Source organism: Aphelocoma coerulescens, chromosome 3 (assembly GCF_041296385.1).
Source record: "Aphelocoma coerulescens isolate FSJ_1873_10779 chromosome 3, UR_Acoe_1.0, whole genome shotgun sequence".
In the NCBI taxonomy this organism is placed as follows: Eukaryota; Metazoa; Chordata; class Aves; order Passeriformes; family Corvidae; genus Aphelocoma; species Aphelocoma coerulescens.
Window position 1 is genome coordinate 31,520,675 of NC_091016.1, and position 24,886 is coordinate 31,545,560.

A 24,886-nucleotide genomic window follows, 5' to 3' on the forward strand; every position below is an offset into this window, starting at 1 on the left:
CACGGAGCCGAATGACATTTAATTTTTTCACATTCACTCCCCAGTGTTGTTGTATACATCCTCGGTGGCATTATTAAGTGGAGCTTTTCAAACAGATGAAGTATATTACTTGCTGTGGCTAAACTGTAATGAAAGAAGAGATGGCTGTTTGCCAGTGAATGGTGTGTAGCTTGTAGAAGCGTGTAATTACATAAATCACAAACATATGCAGAAGATGTTTTCTCTTTACATTTAACTGGTGTTGCCTGGAGCTATAGCTGCTTGCAACTCTATTTAATTACCATAATTATTTTAAATGTGTATATCTGGGCAATCTTTGAGCTTTATGTGAATGTTATTCATACCTTATCTGCAAGAATCTAGAGGGTCCCATTCTTCCCCAAGGGGTTGCAGTAACCAGGTTTCTCCAGATTTCAGGCATAGGGTGGCTGTAATGTTTATACCTTTACCTTAAATTACAGGTTTTTAAAAAAACTGAGCCTCTGAAACTAATCAGATCTTGAAATCTCAGTAGACGCTATAATTTCCTGGTAGGAAATTAAGCATTGTACACTGTTTGTGGAAAGAAAGTACCTGGAGAGGTCCTGATTATCTTCTTTTACCTCTTAATTTGCTGACTGTGTAAATGTTGTTTGGCCAAACAGATTGACAAGTGTCTAGAAAAGATATTGATTGTGTTAAAATGGATACTTCCTATGGGAAATGTAAAAAAAGCCTGACAGACTAGTTGGGATTTTCCAGCTAATTTTGTCGAGCAGTGAAATGAGTTAGTGTAGCATTTTTCTAAATTCTCTTTTGCACTAGTGTAAACCCAATTCAAATAGTTGATGCTAATGGAGTTGCCCCAGAAACACCACAGTGTAACATGGCCTTTTGGTTCTTCTCTCATTTATGTCAGTCCTGTGTCAACTTCCTGCCATTTGATATTGGTTGAGTTACTCTTGGCTCAGACCAATCCAAATGGGAGAAGATGTGAGTCCTGATATATAGGATGACCAGCCAATGTAGACACACCGCAGTCTGCCCTCACTCATGCAAAGTGGTGAGTATAGAATTCCTGCAGCTGAATCCATTGGAAGTGGTAAAACACTCAGGAATAAGAAATCTCATAGCAAAATAACCTCGAAAGGCAGAGCAGTAAGAACCATAAGCAACTGTCACACACAACTGATTAAGAAATACTGTTATGGAATCCTTGCTCACTGAAAGACCAAGAAAAGCAGGTTTTGTGAGAAAAAAATCAGTCCAGCTCCACATTTATAAAAACACATGTTCATGGACAAATGAGCTTTGCCTCGTTACAAAAACTAGTTGGTCAAACACCTGAATGTAATGATAGTGAAGTTGCAAAGGGTTCAAGTTAAAGTAAAACAAGAAATTGCAATTCTTAGGAAATTTAGAAGTCTAGTCCTAGAAATCAGGTAAGTATAAATAAATACCCAATGGAGAATCAGGCTGAGCCAACACAGTACTTTTACTTCATTCAGTGTCAGGGAAACACAGTAATCATTTGCACCTTGTCTCTTTTGTCAACCACTGTAGTTAACCTTGCGAGTGATGCCTCTTTAAAGAGCTTTTGTAAGTCAAGAGATTGTTTTTGTTTGGTCATAATGTGACAAGCCAGCTGTAGATCATATGTGCAGTTTTGTGGCATGGTTTAGTCCTTTCTTCCACCACCCAAGAGGCAACACACACAAAGCAGTATTGTCACAGATCAGTTGTTACAATCTCTTGTGGGAAAAAAAAAAAAGGAAGTCTCTGGAATGCCAGGGAACAATGCACTTTCCACATCAGAGGCTGGTTTATTTAATAACCACAAATTATTTCAGGTAATTTGGCACGAATTTAATTGCACCCACAAGAATGTCCTCAACAACAACAACAAAAAGAAGTAACAAAAGAATCACCCCTACTACCAACCCCGTCAGGATGAACTGAAGGCAGAGTTTCCATTCATTAAATTATGATTAGCCTTGCTAATACCTTGACTATCAAATCTCCATTCTATGCTGCAGACACATGAAAGGGAAACATATATGTGATGTTTTGAAAAGGAAGTTGATGGAAAGTGATGTTTTTCCCATGCATTAGAATGACAGTAAAATCCTTCAGATGATGGTGCACACTAAAACAGTCATTAAAAATGCAGGTTATGAACACTTAAATTAAATTAAATTAAAATCCAGCCAAGACATTGTCAGTTGATATCTTTCATTAATCCAAAGACCAAATTTACTAACTTTGAAGGGCAATTAATCTGGATTTGTTGGTAGATTTCATTCTGTTCTATTTCATTTCACATATTTCCAAATCTCTCTGTGATTGAAAGACTCTGATGGTTGCATTCACCTACCAACTCTGTAGCATCAGCATCTCTACGGAGAGTGATATATGCCCTGTCACAAGGTTACAAAGCTTTTTACTAAATAGCAGAAGAATGTGAGAATGGGAAATCCCCCTAGTTTTGCCTCTAGGAAGAATAAATCTTGGTCATTTCAAATAGTGAAGCTGAACATAGACATTTGGAAGATTTGTTTTAAAAGCTGATGCTGGAGAACTGGTATGAATGCCATTGAATTCAAGTGTTTTGGATTCTCTCCAGCCTAGTGGAGAAATCTCCTTCTGGCCTCCCTGAAATGCTTTTACCTGCAGTTGACCAAAGGTAATGCAACAGGAAGAACCAAGTCCTTTATGAGACAGCCTTTGTACTTCTCCTCTTGAAAGTCATGTTCACTGTGACTGTTTTCACAGGGAGATTTTACCCTTCTGTGGACAAAAAGAGAGCCTAGAAGTTAAGTTTTGATACAAAGTCCCTGTCTAAAAATAAGAAAAGAGTTTCAGGCAAATTGAGTCAATAGGATTATTCCTTAAAATCTGAAAATAATTTTGTTTGTACCTGATCAAGGATTCCTTAAGATAAAACAAAAAGATCTGATTTCAAGAGAGAAGGAGACCATGGTCATTGTTCATTATTCTCAGACTACCTACTGTCTGTATTTCCAGCTTTGTGACAATTGGCTATTTTGGCTCTGGTCATTGTATTCTCAAAAAAAATATATCTCAATATGTATTTCCTTTATCTTTGAGTGTGCTGCAGGCAATTGAATATGGGGGTTTTTTGGGTTTTTTAAATCCTATTCTTTAAAAATTCTTTTTAAATTCCTTTAATTCTTTTAAATTCTTTTAAAATCTTATTCTTTAAAATACTACTTTTAAAAACCCTATTGAAATTCCTGTATCTCTTCAGTCAGGCCTTTCAGTGACCAGCTACATAAATACTGCTACAATTAAACAGAAATTCTCAAATCTCTTAAGTGATAAGAATTTGGTACTATGGACAGTTTCAGCCTGAGTTTTATTTGGTTTGCAAAGGATTTCTTTTTATCGTAACTGAAATGGTTGCATGATTGAGGGAGAGAGGAGAAAAAAATAGATTCTGCATGTTAACAACAATAATTAGATGACAACTGTGAGATGAAACATTACATCAGGAACTACCTAACTTCATTCAAGCCCACCAGTTTGTCATAAAGTTTGCAAAACATTTGATCTTCTGTTAGGAATACATGGTAAATTCCCCGTCTTAAAGTTAGACTCATACAATGAGGGGCCTTAGTACTTGAGACTTGAAGTAAAAGGGGCTGGATATGATTACAAATTGAACTGCAATGCAATCTGTGCCTTTTCAGTCAAGTTTTCCAGTGATGGTTGAGGTTGGCTAACGATTTCTTTCCTGTGCACTGCCCTAAGGATCTGTTCTGTTTCTCCAGGGCACCTTGGCAAGAGACTTGAAGATATTTAAAATCCCTAATTAATGCCAGGTATTTCACTTCACTTTTATTTTTAAAACATGAAAAAAAACCAACTGAGCCAAAGTGAAAAACAAGTATTTTCCATTTGCCATTCATTACAGATGTCAGACAGCCATAAATATAGAAATGGTCAGCTGCAGGTGTAACCTAGTTCTGTTGTGTAATGCACGCTCTGTTCCTATAACATTACTAAAAATGGGCTGTCTGGCTAATAAATAGCACTACCGTTACACAGTAAAAGGTGCAAATTAATGTGAATGCTGCTGGTGAGTTAGCTATATTAACAAGCCAATCATGTAGTATTAGCAGTTATAATAGGGAACAACATAAACTTTTAAGAGCTTCTGCAAAAGCTTTCAGCCTTTCAATGTTGGGAATTTAAAATGAATGCTGTCCAGTCACTTTATTTCTTTAAATTTGGGAGGAAAAGTATGTAGGAAGCTTTAAAAGAAAGTCACTGGCATCTGCATCTAAAAATAAATAAATAAATAAATAAATAAATAAATAAATAAATAAATTTAGCCCAACCCACATATATCATTATTGTTTCAGATGTTCTGGTAAAGCTTTCTTGCCTTCATCAGAGGTTCTGGCCCATGCATGATAACCTTTGATAGCTAACTGATAAAGAACTGATAACCCCTTACTGATAACAAAATCTTTTCCACGCCAGAACAAGGGAGTGCTATCTGAAATGGCAGTGAGTAAAGGGAGACAATAAACAAACAAAAGACTAATTGATATCTTCTACTTAGACACAGAGCTATGTCTGACCAACAGCCCATCTGGCCCCAGGTCCCCTTGGCTGCTGTTGCATGGTACTTTGGGAAAAATTTAAGACCAGATCATAGAACCTATGTTTCCACCCTGGAGTTTCTTTCCAGATTGTGCCAACAGTTGAGGGAATTTCTAAAATAGATGTATTATTTGCCATTATGGGTAATACCCAGTAACAGATCTATCATCTCCAAATGGTCTGATCCTTCTCTGAACCCCATGTGATGTCTGTAGCATCCAGTATCAGTGAGTACTACAATTTAATTGTGTGCTGTGTGAAATGCAGCATGCTGAGAGTTAGAGCCTTTGCCAGGGTGGTTCATAGGTCCTACCTGTATGTCCTCAAAGACTTGCTGTTTTGTGTAGTCCTAGAATGTCTTCCTCTGTATCCTGCACATCTGGGGAGAAACCATATATAGTCTGGCCCAACATGATAAGTAGGATGATGGGAATCTTCCTGATTCATAACATATTTTGTGGGTTGCTTATATTTGAGTCAAATGTGCTAATTCCCCCTTTCTGTCTTTCTCCCATTATTTTAATTTAATTCTTGGCTGCAGAAAAGTCACTAAAAAAAATGTACCTTGAAAGGCAGCTTGTTATGCTTGGCAATGCTTTATTATGTTGCTGTGCCTCTGTGCCATATTTGATCTGAACTTTGTAGTAGTAAGGAGATAAGTAGGAGATAAGTAGATTAAAAAGAAAATCAATTGGAAATATTTCTATTTCATTTACTGGTTGCTAACACACATCAGAGGGTAAAAATTAAAAGACAAATGCCTATCAACTTAAAAAAGCAAGTCTGCTCTCAAATCTAGTTCTATGAGTTCGTGTGGAATACTTCAAAATGACATTCCTAACCTGCCTGAACAAGAGCATATGGAAGAACTGACAGTCATTTTATTCTGCTCCATACTTCTGAAATTATTTCAGTAAAAATTTTGTATTTCCAAAGCCACGTGCCTATTAATTTGTACTGCAACTGCATTTTTAATTGCAGTTTATCAGTACTGTGATTGGATGCATGTTGTGGTGAAGAGAAGGAGGAGGGAATTGAATTATTGTTTATTTATAACATTTAATTTAAATGTTAAATTCTGATCTCAGTCCACTTAATGTCAAAGCTGGGAGTTCAGTGGAAGCTGAGTAAACCCTAAGAATGTATTGTTATTGCTTGTGACCAACAAACAAACAGGCAACTTCAAAAACGTCTTGTCTCCAGTCTCTCAGCAGCTTTGAACCGCTTTGGTTGGGAGCATTGCTGCCCAAGAGCTGTCCACTGTTTTCAAGTGTGGGGCCAGAAGATATGGATGCAGGTCAGGAACAGGGACCCAGCAAGGCAGTTCCTTTTTTTCCCCAAGTGCATGTTCACATGGGGTTTGATCCTTACTGTGGAGAAGGCAGTGGTGCCATTTTTCATGACAGGCACAGCACTTGCTAAGAAAGGCACTGTAATGCAGATCAGAATTTGCTGTCTGTGGGTTTAACAGCTGGTTTGGGAAATGGCTGTGATTTTACAAGCCAGCTTCACTAAACCAGACAAAACTGCCCTTGGTGGCCTCTGCTTTGAGTTGCAGTTTAAAGCTATTAGATTTCCACAGCTACATTCAGTAGGCTCCCCCAGTGAAACCCAGGTGAAATGATCCTACCAGGACATATCACCTGGGAAAGAAAGGACAGGTTACACAAGGAGACAGTGTTAGAAGTACCCCAGAGGGGCAAGATCCCATATGAACTATGTCTTCTTGAATTATCTTCTCTGATGCCTGAGAGGAAGTGGACATTTGTCAAGAAAGCAGATTGTAGGGAAATTACTTGTTGATTTTGCTATGCTAATGGTATCCTGAGTTAAAACATTTGACAATTTCCCATCCCTGCTCAAAACACAAATATTTGTAAAATTTCATTGAAGGGAACGACACAGAGCCAAAACACCTTTTTGGCATTGTGAAAGATGAACAGAGCATATCAAGGATGCACTAGTGGTTCTATGCCTCCTGTTGTATTCTGGAGTTTGTAGCAGTCACAGAAAACATTTACTGTTCTATTTAGGAAGGAAATAGCTCTAAATCATACCTAAGGTAGTTCATAATTCCTATCAAGTGTACTTAAGACTTATCAGTGTCCTAAACAAACTTCCACTCTAGATACTGTATGCCACAAATGGTGCTTCCAAATTCAGTTTTCAGTTATAACTGAATTGGCAGGAAACAGCTCAGAGAAAACAACATTGTTCTATCTGTATGAATTATAAGGTGTTTTCAGGATACTTTAAGAAATAGCTGCTGACTGGCTCAAAAATAAACACAAGTCTTCTTGTTATGTTGGAAAGATGGGTTTTGCAAAAAACCTGTGTTAGACAATATCTATATGGCTAGTGAGCTAACCTAGTATTTTTCATTGACATGTCATCTCCACATTCTTCATCTTTCCACTAACTTTTCACTATCTTTTCTTCCCCCCCCCCCCCAAGGAAAGAGCAGGAATTTAACCTGGTTTATCACTGAGAAAAAAATGAAGAAGTTGAGGAAAATATTATTTTCTAAAATACATTACTGAAATGGAAAATAAGAAAGTGGGAAAGACATAGGGCCATTTAAAAAGTCAGAGAGGAAAAAAAAAAAGGAAAAGGAGTGATGGAAAGGTAAAATGAAAGGAGAGAGTATGGTGAAAAAGCTGATAGGCAGGTAAAACGAAGTAGCAATAAAGAGAAGATTATGAGAAAAGGTAGTAACAAAGAGAAAGAGATGAAAAAATAATCACAGGCAGAAATGAAAGAGAAAATAAAAGAATATAAAACCAAATAAAGACAGGCGACAGAAGGGGAAATGGGAAAATGTGGGAAGGAAAAAAGACAGTTGTATTTAATTAACACGTGTTGATACCTTTCATCAGAGGGAAGTAGATGCAGGGCAGTCAGGCCAGTTAGGGCTACAGCATGGAGATATAGAGGGGCAATGCCTTTTCCCCTCTCATTTTTAAAACACCCTTCAAGCTTTTTTAGCCTAGGACGAGCATAATGAGGGCCAGAAGAAAATGTTTAAAACATGTAATGTGTGTTTGAAAGTGAAATGCAGATACTAGCAGCAGCCCCTCCTGAGGAGGTCCCTATCAAGCATGGCAGGCACAGTGTGGGCACTGGCATCCCTAAATCGTTCTGAATTCTAACCTCTGCTTCCTGCACTTGCAGTGTTTACCCTTATTGTGGCATATTTTACAGAAAAAAAAGGCCAGCTGGGGTTGCTAGGCTGCTTTGTAGGGCTGCAGAAGGTTGCAGACAATCCTAACACTCGATACTCCAGCTCTGCTGGGGAGACCCATCTCTGTGGTGACAAGGTGTGTCAATGTGAACCAAACAGGAAGCAATCAGATGTGGGAAGCCATCATAAAATGGACTCTTTTCCCTCCATTTTTAAGCTCATATTTTCATGTCAGAAGTCTAGCATTGGTGTGGTCAATGCTTCAAAGGGTTTTCCATAGGCAGCTTTAATAAGTAATAATTTAAAATGTGAATTGCAAGCTCTTCAATGGCCATGAGCTGGGGAGCAAATTTTGTGCTGAAATGTGTTACAGTAAGACTGTCACTGTGCTATTGGAGAGGGGCCACCAGGGACAAATCCTGGACAGGTTTTGCTGAGCATTAGTTACCTTTGACTTCCAAGGGGCAATGGCCAGAAGAAGGTTAGTTTTTATAGGTTTAAATGGAAAGATCTGTTTTTATCATCCATCAAGTCTGAGAGTCTTACACTTTTCTTTCATTTTGTTTTTTTTAATTTTGAAGGCTCACAGGACTTAGGCTCACTGGTCCCTGCTCTAGGCTACAGCAGCCAGTGGAAGCACCAACACCAGCATTGCAATGGTAAGCCCTTGTAATGGTAGGTGAAGTCTCCTGAGCAGCACAGTGGAAATCCATAGGACACTGGAACATCTTCTTCCTTGGGCCAAGAGGAAGTCGGATCCACAGCATCTGAAATATTTCTGACATGCAACCCAAACATAATAAAGGTGTGAAGACTAGAAATGGGAAACACCTACCACAGCTCCAACAGCCAAAGCAAACAGAAAAGAGCTGAGTAGTTATGGCTTCAAAAGAGCCTGTTCCTCAGTTCTTTTTGTATTTCACTGGCATCCTCACACACCCTGGCCCACGTACATAGAAAACCCCAAATGGGGTTTAAAATTAGGAAAATAAGAGAAAACCAAAAATTCTGAGGGTCAGAGATGACTTCCTGGCCATAGATTCTGTACTACCTTAACATGTTTTGTTTTACTTGTTGCTTTTCTCTATGTTTGTTTGATTTGGGAGGGGGAGTTTTGGTTTTCTTCCTTTCCTATTCTTTTGTCTCAACTTATCCAAAGTACCAAACAAAAAGTCAGATAATCAATTTTGTTCTACTCTTATTTTATAGAACACTGAGAGAAGCTGTAAAATTATTTTTTTTGGCTTCTCAATTTACTGCTAAAAGAGAAAATACACAGAATTAATGTGGGCAATGATGTGATTTTTTCAGCAGTGTCATAATCATCAGGGAGACTATTACTGATGCTTGATTAAATAGCTCAAATTTACAGTGATTCATTATTTTCTGAGAAAATCTAAACAAATGGATTCTGTCTTTACTACTCTCTCTACATTTCTATCAGTAACCTCTTTGCTACATTTACATCTTGAAAAAAAAAAAGAAGTTGAAGTTAATCTTGTTACCTTGATCTAGAACAGTAGAAAGATGATGCTTGTGGATTTGTCTATTCTCTTGGGTAAGAAACTGAAATGTGATCTGTTTGGCAACCATGTACACACCACCTAAAATCTACCCATGTGCTCTTTGTTGCCAAGAACTGAATGAATGATGGAGAAAAAAGTGGTCTTTCCCTGGCAGTGCAAGCACCACAGCAATAAAGAGAAGATTATGAGAAAAGGTAGTAACAAAGAGAAAGAGATGAAAAAATAATCACAGGCAGAAATGAAAGAGAAAATAAAAGAATATAAAACCAAATAAAGACCTCTGCCTTCTCTCCCTACCTGCCCACATCCGCAGACATGTGCGTGCACAGACCCTGCTGCTCGCATGTTTTGTCAGAGCCCCTGCCACAGGACAGCCAGTTTGTCTAAAAATTACTTTTCAAATAATTCAGGTACCTCATTTTTCGCATTATCTATTTAACTCCAGGTTCAAAGGTTGCTGAGGACAGAAGCCTCTGAAGTCATCATGTTTATCTCATTGCATTCATTTAGCGAACAAAAAAGGCACCCAGATTGCATTTGGATGCAGGTTTGGAAATAGGAAGTTTTCTTTAACTTGATTTTGTTTAGCTAAACTTAATAGAATCGTGCAGGTTTCCCTAACTTTGAACTCCATGTGGAGCTGTAAAAATCATGCTTTGCTTTAAAAGTTCCCTGGTCTCTCAGCCACAACCCTTTCTTGGTGCATACTGGCATCTCAAACCAGCAAGTACTTGAACACTATGGGGCTGATCCAGTGAAGCATTGCTGTAAATGTTCAATTTCAGGTCTTGTTGAGGACCAGTCCCTGAAAACATAAAGCTAATCACACATTGGACTGCTTTGTTGGATTGAGACCAGGGCACAAGGTCTTGGAGATGGACATGTCCGTGCTGTGCTGACAAACATCCCACCTGGCAGTGAGGCTGGCTTCCCTCACAGCTCCAAGCTCCACTTGGCTATTTTAGGACAGGTTAGGTACCGGGGCTGGGCAGAGGGGGGTGGTTTATTATGTGAAAAAAGGTCAGAAGTTTGCCTGCTTTGCTCAAACCAGCCAAATCTGGTTTTAATCTATGAAAACACACCAAAACACCCTCTTGGAGAAAAAGGTATGTTGTGTTTTCCTGACCACTGTTTTCCCTGGTGGCAAGTTTCTCATTCAAAATTACATCCACAGCTTTGTTTATGGGACTTTACAGAAGGATTTGTACGGGTTAGAGAGGGGAGGGAATACTCCCATATGCAGAAACACAGAACCCATTAAAGCACGTGGGGCTCTGTTGATTCCCCTCCCCAGCTGCTACTAAGTTTATTTGCAGGCTGCAGCCTGGAAAAGGGGCTGTGGCCCATCTGCAGCACATATGTGGGAATTAATTTCCAGCATAGCCACAGGAGTGTGGGTCCAGCAGACCCTCCCCTAACCTCCTCTCAGATCCCCCTCCACGCTGACTTAATGGGAGCCAGAGCAGCCACCGAGTGCTGCAGCGTCACGGGGCAGGAGGGTCAGGGGCTCGGCTTTGCCGCTGGCTCTCCAAGGACCCCCGGCATTCCCTCCCTCCTGCCATAACCGTGGGGTTAAACAGCACAGTGAGCCTGTGGGCCCCTAAAAGGGCGAGTGTCACCCCTGGAGCAAACCTGGCAGCATGCCGGGCACTGGAGCAGGAGATCAAAGAGGGCGAGGCTGCGCTGCTGCACCGCATCTCCTGGGGCTGAGCCTTTTCCCTCTCCGGCAGCAGAGCTGACACTCGCTGCTCGATGGCAGCACATCGGGGGATGTTGTGGACAAGAATCTTGGGAGGAAATATCAAAGCCCCGTGTTGAAACTCAGGCAGAGAAAGGAGATGGGATTGCATAAATTAGCTTTCGCTCCCATATTGTCTTCTGCACAGGAGGAACAAGTTCATTTCTTTTTATGAAGGCCTGCCTGGTAGATGTTGGGAAGGGTTATCTTGGAGTGGGAAGTGAGAAGATATCATCTCTTTTAAACTTTTGTTAAAGGGAAAGGGACAAGTGTAAGAAAGTAGGAAAAAGGAGGGGTAACTGTAACTGCAATCAAAAGCATTTGTGAAGGGGTTCATCCTGAGAGGAAAAGATCTCAGGTTTGGGGGCTCTTTACTCATTTGCAGCTATAGGAATAAGTGTTAAAAGAAGCAGTAATTCTGTGGCTTAAGAGAATAACTAAACTAATGAAGGACACTTAGTCCTTCTTCAGTAGTGTTAGTACAAAATGACTGTATAGGAAGTATGTGCAGGGCAAATGTCAGCAAGCAACCTAGCTCTACCCTCAAATGTTTTTAGGCATTTTAGTTTTATAAATATCCACTTCCACGTATATCTATCTGTTTTTCAGCTGAGTATCTGGCCTCCAGGGCCATCTCTGCCCAAAAGGTGAAGTCACATTTAAACTAAGCAGTGACCTCTGAATAAAAAAAAACAAAATCACATGCTGAAGAAAAGTTGTGACGGTCACACTTTGACTTTAAGCTTCAGGTTTGTTTTGTTAACACTAACTTGCATAGGGTCTCCTATTTTTTTTTTTCTTTTTAATAAATGAGTTTTCTTTTTTCTTTTCATACCAATTAATTTTCTCTCAGAAATTCTGACCAATAATTTCTTTTGATAAAATTCAAAGTATCTAGAGGCAATAAATTTGGTAAAAGTATTTTGCTTTCCTTAAATGTATGCATAGATACTGAGGTCCAGTTCATGGCTGTGGGAAGTGCTGTTGTGGCTCCACATACCACAGCATTTTCGTGGGAGGGGTAAGCCCCTCTCCCACTGCTGTCTCAGCATGTTGGTATTCTAAAGAGAACTCCACAGACACCCATTTAAAACTCCCAGATGTGGAAAATGGGATGTGGTAGCTGCTGGGGACATCAGTTGCTGTTTCAGGCTGCTGCAGAGAGGAGCTGGGCTTTCCAAGTTGCCAGAAGGGCTTGCTGGGAGCTCCCCTCCCTCCTTCTCTCCTGCCTCCAGCTCGGTGGTTTCCTTACAACCCTCAGCTCCTCCTTGGTTCTTCCTCACCAGTTTTCCTTACCACCTTAAAAGAAAAGCTCTAAGTATTTATTTAGGACTTGTATTTTTCCGAAATAGATGAAAGGGGAATGGTTTACCTTGGAGTCTGGGAGTTTTGCCTGTAAATAACCATCTGTAATACCTGTTCCTTAGCTGTAACAAACCAAGGTCTAGTCCTCTGGTCTTCAGAGAGAAAACCCTTATTCACTCTGCTGTTAGCCACCACCTGATTTATTTCTTTTCCATGGCTGTTGGTATTGAATCAAAGTTTGTTTCCGAGGCTGAGAGGAAAGATGGTTTTAGTATTGGCTCTAATCATGTATTTTTCGTCAAGCCACTGACACAAACATTTATTTGCTCAAGGATCACCAGAGAAGTGGTTGAAAAGCACCTAAAAATTTTAATTGGAATTTTTTTCATGTTCAAGAATTCAGATGATCCTTGTATCAGAAGTAAAGCCTTAAAATGCTGAATTGAAAATAAGGTAGGCAAAACCTTTCTTGTGGTATTTACAAAAAACATTGGTCAGGGCAAAATCTCCAGGGAAGCTGACTTCCCCTTGTAATTTTTCCACTTTTCTGCTAAATTTGGGAACTAAAAGCAAAAGAAACACATTTTTTAGTTTTTAATTCAAAGTGGTCCAAAGCTAAGTAATTTGACTTTCTATTCATTCCAGAGGAAAGTGCTACCAAGGTCTAGCATTCACCCCAACCATAACTTGTGTGACAGCTACAATTTGTGCTTCTAGGATTCCACCTCAAGTAAATACTTGCTATTTGTATGCATTTTTTGCAGAGATGATGGAGTCAAAATGACTGCTTTGCTTTTGCTGTATGTATCTTGGAGCTGGATTTTTCTATGAAGTCTGTGGAAGCTTGTTACCATGCTAAATGCCCAGCTTTCATTAAATCCACACCTGAAGGGTAAGTAAATGAATCCTGAATTTCACATTTGAAGGTATGTGTGCTTTTCATGGATTTATGCCAGCTAGATTTTAGATTTAAAGAAACACTGTCATAACTTTAACCACACTGTGGCTAGGCCAAACCTCAAAGATCTTGTTCCTAGGGCCACTGCCCTTTGAAGTGGCACCATTGACAGTTTTAGCTACTGTAGGTATTTATGAGGTACAAAATTAAAAAGTAAACAGGCATAAAATGTTATTTTAACAGCATACAAGCATCACCAAGCTGATTGTATTCTTGTGTTCCAAGCACTGGTTTACTCAATTAGATTTTTGTTTTCTCTCATCTCTTTTTTTTCCTTTTCTCTTCTTTTTTTTTCCCCTATGAACCTGCCCTGAAGAAACACAGAAGCAGTATTTGCCAACTGTGATAGGAAATCTCTGACAGCTCAGATGTATTTGTTTACTATGAATTGAACTCACAGCTCTTAAGCAGTACTGTGTGTTTAGCCTGTTTACTCCCCAAAGTAGTTGGAGAATTATCTGTGCATTTTCCACATTGTTTTCAGTGTGCTGCTTTGTTTGATGGTGGTTTATTAATGATACTCGTGATTTATTACTGTCACCTTACTAGATTATTTGCAAATCGGTGACAAAGCACTATGTGGATCATGCCTTGTTAGTCATAAAAGCATTCAAGAAGCCATGAAAATCAGTTAAGCTTGAACCTATTGGATGAAAGAGCATAGTGCTCTCTATTGATCAGTAGCCCTTAGATATGTATGAATAGTAGGACTTTTGGCTCTGTCAGATAGCGTTTTCCTTTGGATCTGATAAATTACACTCTTTTGTACTAGTGGTTTGAGATTTGGCATAAAACATTCTTGTACTACTATTTTGTTCAGTTCTAATAGTGGGGTGATCTTACATGACCAAGCCATATAATTGTTTTGAGAAAAACTGATATTTGCTCTTGCAACACAGTTTTGACCATTGAGTTAATACTGATCTGACTTTCACATGTGGCAGGAGATTGAGAGCTGGATTGCAAATGATGTGTAGAATATTTTTATAGCCTGTGTACATGATATATGCAGTCTCTCTCATATGAATACACACATGCAGATTTGGATTTGTAGCTAATTTCTTTATTAATACGGATTTAATTCTGAATCTCTTATTGAACCAGGCAAGTATATAAGACTAAGTTCACATTTTTTGTTGGTTTGAAGGGTACTGTGCTTCTATTTACAATATCAGGACTTGATTTCTTCCTTTCTTTGCAGCTTGTACAGTCCTTTACACAAAACCAGAGCCGGGTTGGAGGTAAAAAGTTACTATTTTAATTGGATGAAGTTGAAGGCAGAGCTTGTGGTGCAGCAGGCCCCAAGTCTTACCTTCTCTCAAGGATATCCCCATTAATACTTATAGTCACATGCTTTGGAGGTGTTCACTAGGATATTCCTCTGGATTAGAGTTGCTTTCTCCTTCCATCCACTCCTGTCCCTTGTAAGAAAAATAATCAGAAGAATGAGCCCAGTAGCCTATTTTATTAACAGAATTAGGGACAATTTTCAGCATCTTTTTTCTTTTTTTTTTTTTTTCCCTAGATGATTTCTAATGCTCCCTTCAGTGTTTGCTCAGGTTATTGGTGTTTGAATTAGTTCCTCTCAAATGAGCCTGATTTAGGCAGTAGGAGCCATAACCCAGAGGTTATGGGGACTGCCTGGCATCACAAAGGAACAGCGACAATAACAGGAACATCAGCAGTGCCCTGGTGTGTAAAATAAGGAAGTTCCACTGAGTTCAATATAAGATTTCTTAGCTGCGCTTGCAGTTACAAGCACAATGCAGTCACACTTCCATCGAACACTCAAAGAAGAAGCAGTGTTTGGTAAAATCTTTGTTCCAGGGGTTTTTGCCTTTCATGCTCAAAAGGATTCACTTCCCTACTCCTCCTAAAGACAACAGCTATGAAGGCTGAGAGCTGAATTTAAAAACTACAAATATCAGTAGAAATACAGTAAGCACAGTTTTCTCTGACTGGAAGGCTTGGGGACAAGGAAAAGGAAGCTTTTATAAGTCTTTACTTAAAAATACTGGTTTTCAGTCTCTCTGGAACATCTGTTTTGTGATTGACTCTGGATACCCCAGTAGCAACAGTTGTTCTCTTCCAGCCAAACGCCTCAGTGGGTTAACCAGCAGTGACAATTTTGGCACCCAAATAAAAACTGTTTGCTAAGGTGGATGAACTGTCCTGTCTGTTGGTTTAGCTACTGAATTCAGGATATAATACCTTCAGTTGATTTTTTGACTCTTTAAGTCTTTTCAGTTACTTCTGTATGAATTAATATAATTAATTCTTGGATTAAGCTGATTCAATAGCTCTCTTGGCAACACTGTGACGACCTAAATGGCAAATGAAAAGGCTCAAAGCTTAGCAACATCTGCAGTACATTAAGAAAGGTTTTAGAGCTCTAAGACATGACCCAAGTGCCAGCATCCTTGCAGAATGTCTTTCACTTCAGCCTGGTTTTGCTCTGGTCTTTCTCAGAGCTGGCTTAAAGGGCAAGTAGTCTCTAATGACCACATTAATTGACACAGCAGAACAGATTAAGGAGGGGGAAGTGATTACCATCTCAAATCACTAATTTCTATGTAAATTTTTACATTAAATGAATCAATGTCTAAATCATTTAATAAACATTTCTTATTCTATGAAGGCAACCATAATTAAGTTATAAAATTACAGAAGTCTGGCTGAAACTTTCTAGCTACAAAATATTTTGAGGTTAAAGCAAATAATTTCTTGTGACTGTGCAGAAATTCTGATAAAAAGCTCTCTTTGCCTGCTGTCATAAAAAAAGCAGAGTCACTGCACTTTAAATGTCATCCCATCATTTAAATCTTTAATAATAATTTCGTTTTCTGTGGACAATAGTGAAATATTGTCAATACCTAGATGAATCAAATAGTGATGCCGCCACCCAATCATGTTTTGATGAAAAAGGAGAGATCATAGTATAACTTGCTACAGAAACCAGGTAAACTGGGCTGAAACACAGTTTGATCAGGAAAGCCTTCCATTCATTTGCTTGCAGCCTTCAAAGTATCTGTAATCTTATATCCTCACCTACCCAGAAGAATTTCATCTCTGTGACAATTTCAGAGAAAATGTGTGTGTGCAGCCCTTCTCATTTATATGTGACATATTCACATCCCGTTTGAAGACTCAGTCCATCCATGCTGACTAGAAACAGTGAGGGGCAGCAGTGGATATTATTCTGTCCCTATTGAGTAAAATCCTACTTTGTGGCCTGTCCTGCAGGAAAGAATACCCAAACAAACCAAAAGAAAAAAAAAATGGCAAAATAAAATCCAGAAAGAAAGAAAGGGTTTGCCTCTTATTTTTCTCTATTAAATAGTGTCTTTTTATATCTTCCCTTGGCTTTCACACCTAAATTCTAAAAAGATGTAGCCAATGGAGTGCCTGTGGTTACCTGCTCTGTGTGACTTAGAAGTTTTAGTAAAATTGAAACTCAGAAGGCTTCTTACACGTGGGACAGGGCTGCCACTGTTAGCAGTGTGACAAGACACAGCACATTGCTGGGCCTTTAACAATAAATAGTAGTGAGATTGACAGGAGAGATGCCTGACTTGAACACAGCTCTGTGGTTTGTGCAGCATAGACAGTAAAAGCTTCTAATGTAGCAGTGTGTGTAGTTTTTAGGAGATCAGTAACAGTCCAAGAAATTTACTTTACAGTTTCTCTCACTGAAAAGGTACATATACAGACATATAGCTTAAAAAGATTTATTACTCAGCATAACCTGATCTGGCACAAAAGTAGTATTTTCTACTAATGCACTAAATTATAGAGATAGCAACCAGTGTGTTTGATGTAGAGTAAAATACAACAAAAATTGGAATAGTGCTTCCTGAGAACCAGAAAGATGAGCTTCAGATTTTATATCTCATATATTTTCTTAGTTCTTGATTTGAGGACAGTTCAAGGGTCTGACAGTCTTACTCTGGGATTAGTCAGAGGAAGACTCTCCTAAACTGCTCTGACCTTCTGTCTCTCTTACTCTTTGTGCCTCATGCAGGCTGCTTTTTATTCAGGGGTCTTTCTTGTATACCAGCTATGGAGAACCACCACCACCTCTAATGATGGCTTTGATAATACTATTTTTAGTATTATTATTTGCTTGCAGTAATATTGTAAAGTGAAAGTAGATTCTTGATCCTAGCCAGCACTTCCCAAGGACTAGACTAAAGAGAAGTCTTTTATTGTTGCAGTGAAAATCTCCCAGCACCAACTCAATTTGGTTAAGAAAAGAGGGCAAAAACATGAATGGGGTTGATTTCCTTAAGCAGTTCAGCACAATGCTGATCACAGAATTTCAAAAACAAGCAAAAGCTCACCAATATTCAAGTAGAGAGCAAACCAGCCTTTGTGAAATGGTATTTTCTTTGTATAACACTGAGAAATAATTCCATCCATAAAACATTTACAAGAGATATGAGACTGTAAAAGAGCTCTTGAATCTTTGAATCCAAACCTCACTATTATGTGATTCCATGAGTAAAAAAAATGTTAATAATGCAAATTCTACATGAACCGATGAAGTTCCATCTTAAAATTAGGGTTACTTTTCTTGTGCTCTGTTCCAGGATCCCACTTTACTGAAGATTAGGTACAATCCTATCACTAAATTTTTTGTCATACTGAACATTTTTATCATATTTTTATGGTTTTCAACACAGAAGAGGAGCCCCCCAAATACAACGTAGCCGGGACACAAAGTAACGATTACGTCCATTAGAAAAGACATTTGTGTTGTTGACATTGGAAAGGAGAGTGTAATCTTCAGACATCCACGCCAATATTTTGGGTAAAAACATTTTTATTAAAAGGCAAACTAGCGCTGAGCTTGCTTTGATTATTTTTGATTTTCTTTCCCAAATAGAAAGTTCTAAAAAGGAGGTCAAATGAGTGCTATAAATTATTTTATAAGATGACTGTAGGTTGTATATTGCAAAACAACTAAACCAAACAAACCAGAAAGCTCTGGTATTAAGCAGAAGAAAAACCCATTCCAGATGGTAAAGAGCTCAAGAGTCAGAGCTGCCCAGAGTCCAGAATGCTCTGTCAAAATTAGGTTATATTAGTGTAGTCTTGAAAAGGAGGTTTGGAAAAGAGGCAGAGTTAAAACAGGAATTAAACTGTGTTTGACAGGCTAAATGGAATACATTTCCTAGCTCCAAATGGCTGCACAGTACTGCTGTAATGGGTGTTTTGCTCAAAGCATAATGAAAAGAGGGAAAATTATTTCATTTATCCAGACCATGATCAATCACTTCCAGGAAAAGAAATCTTTCATCATTTCCCAGCAGCAATAGGAGTTGTTAAGTATATTATTTAGGTGTACAAATTGTTTTATGAAAGAAAAAATGAAAAGTTATTAGCAAAACAAGATGCACCAAATTAATCTGTAAATTTTATAACTATTCAGAGTCATTCTGCCGTCTTTGTGCCTCAATACATGCTTTTTTTCTTTATTATCTCCAAAGTGCCAATAGTCATAAAAGCATTAAAGCAATAGAAAGGATAGAGAAGTCTCAGAAGAAAAGGAATTTTTTCATCTGGCAACATGTCCAGCACCAAACCCATAAAGACCTTTCCTGATACCTTTAGGACTGCAAAAAATATACTGAGTTTTGCCAGATTACTTGCTTCTGATGGAAATTCCCTAGCAGTACTGGTGATTTCTGGACAGTGATAGAAATGATTAGATGAAGTGATCAAGTAGGAAAATTATTAGAAAATATTCTGCACAACTATAATATCCAAGAATTTCTCAGTGCTTAAATTTGTATTGCCTTATCTAGTCATGAGAATAGCATCGCTCCCAAATTTAAAGAGCAGGAAAGCTGAATCAGAAGAAAGTCAGTCTTGTTCTCCTTGAAGTCAACACTATCATTCCTGAACACCAACTCTGATATATAGAATGCAAGACCAAACCCAGAATAGTAAGGATTTGATTTTGCTTGTTAATGTGTACTTCATTAAAAAAAAAAAAGAGAGAGATATTATCCTTTATTTTCTAAGTGTGCTGCATGCTTTGAAAGACATCTTACTCAGGGAGTACAAGAACAGATTCAGTGTTTCTATCTTTCCTAGAACCTGTAGGGTCTTGGACAGATGAGCCCAAACCAATGTCCACAAGTAAAAAAAAAAAAAAAATTCCGTGAACCAAGCAAAGCCAGGAAATTAGTGGCTGCACTAATTATCAGCTTCCAGGAGTCATTTGACGTCCAGGAATTTCCTACAGGCAATATTGTGTCTAAACCCAGAGCTCTGATACTTTGCAGTCTCTCTGGAAGGCCCCTTGCGCAGGTTGCTATCAGGTAAATTTGTTATCGAAGCAGCAGTGGATGGATCAGTCTCAGCTGTGCTCCTGAACATGCCCATACAGTGCTCTCCTGCTTTGCAGATGTCAGCAAAGTCATCTCTCGTGATACCATTCTACTTTCAGTGCCTCCTGAATCAATCTGTTATCTAGGAAAAGCCTGTTCTTTAAAATATTAAGTCAGTTCAGAAGCAGACAGCTCTAAAGTGTAGGTTTAGGTATTATGTAGCTGCATGTCAGCTTTATGGACATAATCCCTCAGTTTTTACTGAGCTTTTTAATTTCACCTAAAAGAGAAGCCAGCTGAATTCTTCCAACCCCTTTTAATTCCCATCTCTGTGTGCAGCTTCACTTAATGTTTCTTATAACAAAAAGGCTTTTAAAGTTGATAAATGGCTGCAGAGATTTTGCTTTGCTTTACTTTGTTGCTTTTCTATTTATTTAACCAAGAGCAGTTCTTTTGGTCCTGACCTCAGCCTTGTCAAATAGACTGTGTTTGTCAAACTGCTCATGCTCCCATTAACTCCTAGCTGTTTCAGTTGTCAAATTTGATGAATGGCTCAAATGCTGCGAGCATCATTAAAAGCAGGGATACTGAGGAAAGTATTATGCTATCCTGAGTCCAAATACACACTATAAATAGGAAAATTCCAAGCAAAGAAAATCTTTTATTGCATAAAGGAAATTGCAAGTGGTTTAAACTAATCTCTTTTAATGCCATCTTTCATATGTGCAGGAGACAAGAAAAAGCTGCTCAGGTTTCATGGTTGGTATTATCTCTTTATAGTTAAAGAACATTAGTAGCTTTATAACCTTATTTATACAGCGTTCATGTAAGTGTTTGGGTCTGCTCAGGGGAACAGGCCTGCTCAGTGGGAAAAAAAAGTGACAGAACTGTTCCCACAGTGCTCTGGAGGTCCGGAGGGTCTGTCCCTTCCCAAAACAGAGCCGGCTGTTTCTGTAAGTCTGGGCTTTCCCTAAGTGAAATCACCCGGCCCAGCTCTCCTGCGGTTTCCTCTCAGGACTGGCAGGGTCCAGCGCTGTCCCTGGCCCTGCGCAGGGAGCGCAGCCCAGCTCTCTCCGCGGAGCTGCCCTGGCCCTGCGCAGGGAGCGCAGCCCAGCTCTCTCCGCGGAGCTGCCCTGGCCCTGCGCAGGGAGCGCAGCCCAGCTCTCTCCGCGGAGCTGCCCTGGAAGCAGCGAGCTCCGGCCGCCGGGGCCTGGCGCAGCTCCGCTCTCCAGCTACGCTCCAGCGAGCCCCAGGGCCGAAACTGGCTGGGGCTCCGTCTGCCCTTTGCCGCACTTACAGCGCAGCAAGGAGCACAGGCAGGATCAGCGCTGGGAAGTTGGGCAATGGCTTCAGCACAAAGAAGAACTGTTGTTTTTGGTGTCGTTCCGGATTCTGGGCTATTTTTAACTGTTCAAGTCTACCTAAAGGCCAAAGAATTGCTGTTTGAATATTTTTTTTTAACATTCTCGAGGCAGATAAAATTCTTCAGATGAGTATTTATACGGAGATACAGATATATTTAGATATGAAAGTTATACGCTTCTAGACTGGTGACACTCCTATGCTTATTAAGGTCAAGACAGAGTTACTGGGGTATTTTTTTTTATTATTTTTGGTTTTTAAAATTTTTAATTCTAAGTGCATATGCATACAGGCTGGTTCTAATATTCCTGAGTGTTACTCATGTGGAATTTTCATCATGGATAAGTACACTGCTGCAGTAGATTTTTCCTGGGCAGTGGCACAAACCATTACAATGAGGACAGCAGGCAAACCATTCCAGCAGTTCTGAAACAGAATCAGAAATAGGTTATCAAAGTTTATATTTTCCCAAACTAGCAGCACATCAATTTTTTTTCATATTATTAGAAGATAGGAATTATATCTTGATCTCAGCTTTTTAGGAAACACAGGAAGCAAATAGACTTCCAGAAACTGCATCAGCTAGAGTTTGCCTTCAGTGAGTGTAACTCTTCCTGGCTGCTTGAGCACAAGCAGTGGCAGAAATCCTCTCTCTGCTATTGCAAACTTTAGTTTTGAGGTCATCTTTCAAAACCTTTAGTTTTGGAAAGATGATGCAGAATGTCAGTTACTGACGGTGAGGCACCATTACTCTAAACCAAACATTTGCATCACAGCCATAGCATGAATCCAAAGATGTTGTGAGAAGCATTGACAGTTAACCAATTCACATGAGTAATTTTTTGCTTACCTGGATGCCATAAGTTGGCAGAGTGCAGAGGTGGGCTCTGGGCTTCCATCACTGCTGGGGAGGGTGCAAGGGTGGGAAGTGAGAAGCCTTACTCCTGCCTGCTGTCTGCACCAGGGGTATTCAAACTACCCCACACACTCACTGAGTGATGAGAGAATTTGTTACTTCCTCCCAGGTGGAAAGGTGCTGCTTTTTTTCTGGACTAGATTTCCCAGGTTTGCCTGTATTTAGATCACAGGGACTGGATGTGGACAATACAAACTTACTTAATTTATTTCATCCAGACAAGCCATGAAATGGTATCACTGTATAGAATCATGAATGTGTGTTACTATCCTAGGGTGCATCTCATGTTTGTTGCCTAGAACCCTAAGTATATATTTGGTTTTCTGAATAGTTCTGGGGTTTTTTTTAAATCAATGGAGTTCACAGCTCTTTTTTTATTCACTTGGTGGTAATACTATTAGCAAACAAAATACTTTCATTAGAACAAATATTTTCTTTAAGCCTCAACTTATTCTTATTTCTGCCTGCAGCAGAAATCAAATATTTACTAAGCAAAACAAAGTAGGAAAGCTGCAATCATTCCCCAATGAGCCTTCCTGCACTTTTAATAGTGATTTGTTGGTGTCTCTGGATTTCTGTTACTCTCAGGAGTACTGACAGACTTCATTTGATTAGCCACATTCAAACTGAGCCTATAGGAACAGGCTCTGTATTTGATATTGCATTCTATTGGACAGAATTAAAACCATCAGGGTTTCTCTGAATTGAATCTCTGAATGAAATGTAAGTATGTACATACACAGGTAGGTACCAAGGCCCCGGCCCACACATGCTCTCCCACTAAGATCAGTGAGACCAGCATTTACGAGAAAATAGAGTTCTGCAGGCTCAGTTGGTCTCTAATGAAACATGATCTTGACCTGGGAAAGTGGGATTGGAGATGTCAGTATCTACACACTTGTTAAAGTAGTGAAATAAGGAATTTGGCTCATAGTTCACTGAAAAGGCATCAGCAAGGCTAAAGCAAAACATAAGAAAAAGATTGTTTGCTGTGCCCCCTTGTTCAGCAAATAAAGGATACTGTCAGGAGTTTTGAAGCAAGCACTTCAGTCTGTTCCTGGAAAGCATCACTGGCGAGAAAGATCATTTTCAGTAGAACTCAAGAACCGAGAGGAAAATTATTGTACAAATCAGTTAACAAGTTGGCCCACAGGCAGCCAAGCTAAAGAGGACTCATTTCCTATGGATTTCTGTCTCTCCTGCCCTACTGCTCCTGCTTGTCCACTGTCAGGCCTGCCTGTCCTTCATGCCTGCAGTGCCTGGCAGGGAGCACTGAGTGCGTGGCCAGGGTAGCGCTGCTGTGCGTGGGGCCATCAGCTGCCCCCAATTTGCACGGGACTTGTCAGAACTTGACTCGCTGAGACCTCTGCCCTTCTGTAAAATGGAGTTAAAACTGGGGGGAAAGAGCAAACAGATGACAGGCAAACATTCATATGACACAATTATGTTGAAACCTTGTTTCCCTAAGGAACTGTGTACTTTTTAGTAGTCAGTATTTTTAGAGATTGGATGCTTTGCTTATTTTGGAAAGCAAGTAGAAAGATGCATAGAAACAATCACTGAGGTGGCACCCTGTTTTCTCTGAGTAAATACCCACAAGGATGTTCCAGACTGCCTTATTCCACAACAAACATATCCTAACCCTGCATCTTATACCCCTTGGATTAGGCTGCACCCCAGACACTGAGGACCTGAAGTGCAGAAGCCCTGTATCAAACCAGCCTGCCCCCCTTGTATGACAGTCTCCAGGATTGCTACATTTATGCCATCCAGACGTGTTAACATTTGAAGGAGAATTTGCAATTGAAGGAATGACTCCTACTTGAAAAAACAAAGGGACAACACCAATTTCTCCGTGAGAATCATGCTGGTGATGTCAGTAGGATTGCAACATGTTAATTTATCCCAGCATTTCAGAGTTGGGTTGTTCTCTTTAATAATTGTCAGATTTTTCTATAATGGCCAATTAATTGTAGGACTAACTCAATGCAGCTATAATACCCTCAGTACCCTGCAGCAGAGCTGGCAGAGCAAGTACACACTTTTCACTTTCGTTCCTGTTTTCCTTGCTTGCTTGTCACTTCAGTTTGCCCATGAGTGTGCCTTGTGCTGTTGCCACCCAGAAAGAATGCTAGGGCTGGGCAGTAAATAAGGGACAAAGCTAGTATCAACTTAGATAACAATGAGGGTTTGTGTGTGTGGCTTTTAAGAGAGAAGTTTGAAGAAATTTTGCATCATTTGAAATTTTCTAGCTTTTATTAAACAAAAGTTATACATTTTCATTTTAATAGTAATCAATTAAGTGATAAGTAGGGGGGATTTTTTTTTGCTCAGTTTAGAAATTCATAAAGGTGTGACTGAAAAGAATGATTTTCCCTGACATTAAAATATTAAATCATTATCCGAACTTGCCTCTGGACTCACAGCCAATAATTTATGTATCTCCTGTTCTTTATTTTACTTTTGTCTCACAGGCATAATGTAAGAACCCTACTTTTTTCACAGAATGTGCATCTCTCAAGCACTGTGTATGTTGGACAAATTTAGCTAATGAGTTACATGTGCAACAAGTCCTTGCTGGTTAGAGAGTTCTTGGTATTTCTCCTTTCATTTTTCCCTTTCCAATATATACATCCTACAAAGCTTGAAAGCTTTGGAAAGGACTAGATGTAACTGAATCACTTACCAATAATTTAGAAATATTCACTTGGACCTAAATTTTGTTCTTCCTTTTCTCTTTATTTTTATTATTTCTGGACTAAGAAAAGTGTTTCTAGCAGTGGCAAAAAAAACCTGGCATTTTCTGCCAGTGCACAGAAAACATGTCAATGCAAAAGGTAAATGAAGTTTTTTAGTCATATGGTGTGATCTCCAACTCCCTGAGTCACTCACCAAAGTTGAGTGAGGCTGAAATTCCCTCATGTTACATCTCTCTGCTATAAGTTATGGTGTTGTCT

At 39.3% G+C, this 24,886-nt stretch overlaps 1 long non-coding RNA gene across 6 annotated transcripts in view; it reads left to right on the forward strand.

Moving 5' to 3' along the window:
- LOC138107881 (uncharacterized) overlaps nt 1-17,990 on the forward strand; it is a 372,717-nt gene extending 354,727 nt beyond the window's left edge. Inside the window, exons 5-11 of one of the 6 annotated variants that reach the window (XR_011149750.1) lie at nt 8,371-8,448; nt 9,761-9,862; nt 10,101-10,285; nt 11,663-11,802; nt 13,123-13,250; nt 14,518-14,557; nt 14,842-16,563. This is a non-coding gene — a long non-coding RNA (uncharacterized lncRNA). Of the gene's footprint in view, nt 1-3,770; nt 3,822-8,370; nt 8,449-9,760; nt 9,863-10,100; nt 10,286-11,662; nt 11,803-13,122; nt 13,251-14,517; nt 14,558-14,841; nt 16,564-17,905 lie in introns of those variants that run through there. The other 5 variants (XR_011149753.1, XR_011149752.1, XR_011149751.1 and 2 more) reach the window with 5 other exon arrangements.
- The last annotated feature ends 6,896 nt before the right edge of the window (nt 17,991-24,886 follow it).